This window comes from Aegilops tauschii, chromosome 6 (genome assembly GCF_002575655.3).
Source record: "Aegilops tauschii subsp. strangulata cultivar AL8/78 chromosome 6, Aet v6.0, whole genome shotgun sequence".
NCBI classification, from domain to species: Eukaryota; Viridiplantae; Streptophyta; class Magnoliopsida; order Poales; family Poaceae; genus Aegilops; species Aegilops tauschii.
The window spans coordinates 454,797,624-454,803,014 of record NC_053040.3 but is presented as its reverse complement, the minus strand read 5'-3'; positions in this window follow the sequence as shown (position 1 = coordinate 454,803,014).

Below are 5,391 nucleotides of genomic sequence, written 5' to 3'. Positions count from 1 at the left end.
GAGTTCTTAAGTAATATGATTAATTGAACTTAAATTTATCATGAACTTAGTCCTGATAGTATTTTGCAAATTATGTTGTAGATCAATAGCTCGCGTTGTTGCTTCCCTGTGTTTATTTTTGATATGTTCCTAGAGAAAAATTATGTTGAAAAATGTTAGTAGCAAAGATGCGGATTGGATCCGTGATCTGAGGATTATCCTCATTGCTGCACAGAAAAATTATGTCCTTGATGCACCGCTAGGTGACAGACCTATTGCAGGAGCAGATGCAGACGTTATGAACGTTTGGCTAGCTCAATATGATGACTACTTGATAGTTTAGTGCACCATGCTTAACGGCTTAGAATCGGGACTTCAAAGACGTTTGAACGTCATGGACCATATAAGATGTTCCAGGAGTTGAAGTTAATATTTCAAGCAAATACCCGAGTTGAGAGATATGAAGTCTCCAACAAGTTCTATGGCTAAAGGATGGAGGAGAATCGCTCAACTAGTGAGCATGTGCTCAGATTGTCTGGGTACTACAATCGCTTGAATCAAGTGGGAGTTAATCTTCCAGATAAAATAGTGATTGACAGAATTCTCTAGTCACCATCACCAAGTTAGTAGAACTTCGTGATGAACTATAATATGCAAGGGATGACGAAAGTAATTCCCGAGCTCTTCGTGATGCTGAAATCGACGAAGGTAGAAATCAAGAAAAACATCAAGTGTTGATGGTTAACAACACAACTAGTGTCAAGAAAAGGGCAAAGGGAAGAAGGGGAACTTCAAAAAGAATGGCAAGCAAGTTGCTACTCAAGTGAAGAAGCCCAAGTCTGTACCTAAGCCTGAGACTAAGTGCTTCTACTGCAAAGGGACTGGTCACTGGAGGCGGAACTGCCCCAAGTATTTGGTGGATAAGAAGGATGGCAAAGTGAACAAAGGTATATTGGATATACATGTTATTGATGTGTACTTACTAATGTTTATAGCAACCCCTCAGTATTTGATACTGGTTCAGTTGCTAAAGAGTAGTAACTCAAAAACGGGAGTTGCAGAATAAACAGAGACTAGTAAAAGGCGAGGTGACGATGTGTGTTGGAAGTAGTTCCAAGATTGATATGATCATCATCGCACACTCCCTATACTTTCGGGATTAGTGTTGAAACTAAATAAGTGTTATTTGGTGTTTGCGTTGAGCATGAATATGATTTGATCATGTTTATTGCAATACGGTTATTCATTTAAGTTAGAGAACAATTGTTGTTCTGTTTACATGAATAAAAACCTTTTATGGTCATACACACCAACGAAAATGGTTTGTTGGATCTCGATCGTAGTGATACACATATTCATAATAATGAAGCCAAAAGATGCAAAGTTAATAATGATAGTGCAACTTATTTGTGGCACTGCCGTTTAGGTCATATTGGTGTAAAGCGCATGAAGAAACTCCATACTGATGGGATTTTGGAATCACTTGATTATGAATCACTTGATGCTTGCGAACCGTGCCTCATGGGCAAGATGACTAAAACGCCGTTCTCCGGAACTATGGAGAGAGCAACAGATTTGTTGGAAATCATACATACAGATGTATGTGGTCCGATGAATATTAAGGCTCGTAGCAGGTATCATTATTTTCTGACCTTCACAGATGATTTGAGCAGATATGGGTATATCTGCTTGATGAAACATAAGTCTGAAACATTTAAAAAGTTCAAAGAATTTCAGAGTGAAGTGGAAAATCATCGTGACAAGAAAATAAAGTTTATATGATCTGATCGTAGAGAAGAGTATTTGTGTTACGAGTTTGGCCTTCAGTTAAAACAATGTGAAATAGTTTCACTACTCATGCCACCTCGAACACCATGGTGTAATGGTGTGTCCGAACGTCGTAATCGTACTTTATTAGATATGGTGCGATATATGATGTATCTTACCGATCTACCACTATCGTTTTGGGGTTATGCATTAAAGACAGCTGCATTCACGTTAAATAGGGCACCATCAAAATCCGTTGAGACGACGCCTTATGAACTGAGGTTTAGCAAGAAACCAAAGTTGTTGTTTCTTAAAAGTTTGGGGTTGCGATGCTTATGTGAAAATGTTTCGTCCTGATAAGCTCAAACCCAAATCGGAGAAATGTGTCTTCATAGGATACCCAAAGGAGACAGTTGGGTACACCTTCTATCACAAATCCGAAGGCAAGACATTCGTTGCTAAGAATGGATCCTTTCTAGAGAAGGAGTTTCTCTCGAAGAAGTGAGTGGGAGGAAAGTAGAACTTGATGAGGTAACTGTACCTGCTCTCTTATTGGAAAGTAGTTCATCACAGAAATCTGTTTCTGCGACACCTACACCAAGTAGTGAGGAAGTTAATGATAATGATCATGAAACTTCAGATCAAGTTATTACTGAACTTCGTAGGTCGACTAGATCAAGATCCGCACCAGAGTGGTACGGTAATCCTGTTCTGGAGGTTATGTTACTAGACCATGACGAACCTACGAACTATGAAGAAGCGATGGTGAGCCCAGATTCCGCAAAATGGCTTGAGGCCATGAAATCTGAGATGAGATCCATGTATGAGAACAAAGTGTGGACTTTGGTTGACTTGCCCGATGATCGGCAAGCAATTGAGAATAAATGGATCTTCAAGAGGAAGACGGACGCTGATAGTAGTGTTACTATCTACAAAGCTAGAATTGTCGAAAAAAGGTTTTCGACAAGTTCAAAGTGTTGACTACGATGAGAGTTTCTCACTCGTATCTATGCTTAAGTCTGTCCGAATCATGTTAGCAATTGCCGCATTTTATGAAATATGGCAAATGGATAAACAAAACTGCATTCCTTAATGGATTTATTAAAGAAGAGTTGTATATGATGCAACCAGAAGGTTTTGTCAATCCTAAAGGTGCTAACAAAATATGCAAGCTCCAGCGATCCATCTATGGACTGGTGCAAGCATCTCGGAGTTGGAATATACACTTTGATAAGTTGATCAAAGAATATAGTGTTATACAGACTTGCGGTGAAGCCTGTATTTACAAGAAAGTGAGTGGGAGCACTACAGCATTTCTGATAAGTATATGTGAATGACATATTGTTGATCGGAAATAATGTAGAATTATTCTGCAAAGCATAAAGGAGTGTTTGAAAGAAGTTTTTCAAAGATAGACCTCGGTAAAGCTGCTTACATATTGAGCATCAAGATCTATAGAGATAGATCAAGACGCTTGATAAGTTTTTTTCAATGAGTACATACCTTAACAAGATTTTGAAGTAGTTCAAAATAGAACAGTCAAAGAAAGAGTTCTTGCCTGTGTTACAAGGTGTGAAATTGAGTAAGACTCAAAGCCCGACCACGGCAGAAGATAGAAAGAGAATGAAAGTCATTCCCTATGCCTTGGCCATAGGTTCTATAAAGTATGCCATGCTGTGTACCAGATCTATTGTATACCCTACACTGATTTTGGCAAGGGAGTACAATAGTGATCTAGGAGTAGATCACTGGACAGCGGTCAAAATTATCCTTAGTGGAATAAGGAAATGTTTCTCGATTATGGAAGTGACAAAAGGTTCGTCGTAAAGGGTTACGTCGATGCAAGTTTTGACACTAAATCTAGATGACTCTAAGTCTCGGTCTAGATACATATTGAAAGTGGGAGCAATTAGCTAGAGTAGCTCCGTGAAGAGCATTGTAGACATAGATATTTGCAAAATACTTACGGATCTGAATGTGACAGACCCGTTGACTAAAATTATCTCACAATCAAAACATGATCACACCTTAGTACTCTGTGGGTGTTAATCACATAGCGATGTGAACTAGATTATTGACTCTAGTAAACCCTTTGAGAGTTGGTCACATAGAGATGTGAACTATGGGTGTTAATCACATGGTGATGTGAATTATTGATGTTAAATCACATGGCGATGTGAACTAGATTATTGACTCTAGTGCAAGTGGGAGACTGAAGGAAATATGCCCTAGAGGCAATAATAAAGTATTATATATTTCCTTATATCATGATAAATGTTTATTATTCATGCTAGAATTGTATTAACCGGAAACGTAATACATGTGTGAATACATAGACAAACAGAGTGTCACTAGTATGCCTCTACTTGACTAGCTCGTTAATCAAAGATGGTTATGTTTCCTAGCCATAGACATGAGTTGTCATTTGATTAACGAGATCATCTCATTAGGAGAATGACGTGATTGACTTGACCCATTCCGTTAGCTTAGCACCCGATCGTTTAGTATGTTGCTATTGCTTTCTTCATGACTTATACATGTTCCTATGACTATGAGATTATGCAACTCCCGTTTACCGGAGGAACACTTTGTGTGCTACCAAACGTCACAACGTAACTGGGTGATTATAAAGGTGCTCTACAGGTGTCTCCAAAGGTACTTGTTGGGTTGGCGTATTTCGAGATTAGGATTTGTCACTCTGATTGTCGGAGAGGTATCTCTGGGCCCACTCGGTAATGCACATCACTATAAGCCTTGCAAGCATTGTTACTAATGAGTTAGTTGCGGGATGATGTATTACGGAACAAGTAAAGAGACTTGCCGGTAACGAGATCTAACTAGGTATCGAGATACCGACGATCGAATCTCGGGCAAGTAACATACCAATGACAAAGGGAACAACGTATGTTGTTATGTGGTCTGACCGATAAAGATCTTCGTAGAATATGTGGGAGCCAATATGGGCATCCAGGTCCCGCTATTGGTTATTGACCGGAGACGTGTCTCGGTCATGTCTACATAGTTCTCGAACCCGTAGGGTCCGCACGGTTAAAGTTACGATGACAGTTTTATTATGAGTTTATGTATGTTGATGTACCGAAGGAGTTCGGAGTCCCGGATGAGATCGGGGACATGACGAGGAGTCTCGAAATGGTCGAGACGTAAAGATCGATATATTGGACGACTATATTCGGACTTCGGAAAGGTTCCGAGTGATTCGGGTATTTTTCGGAGTACCGGAGAGTTACGGGAATACGTATTGGGCCTTATTGGGCCATACGGGAAATAAGAAAAAGGGCCTCAAGGGTGGCCTCACCCCTCCCCTTGGTCTGGTCCGAATTGGACTAGGGAAGGGGGGCGCCCCCTTCCTTCATTCTCTTTTTCCCTTCCTCTTTTCCTATTCCATATGGGAGGTGGAATCCTACTAGGACTAGGGAGTCCTAGTAGGACTCCACACTTGGTGCGCCCCCTCCTAGGGCCGGCCTCCTCCTCCCTTGCTCCTTTATATAAGGGGGCAGGGGGGCACCCCAGAGACACAACAATTGATCCTTGAGATCTCTTAGCCATGTGCGGTGCCCCCCTCCACCATATTACACCTCGATAATACCGTTGCGGAGCTTAGGCGAAGCCCTGCGCCGGTGGAAC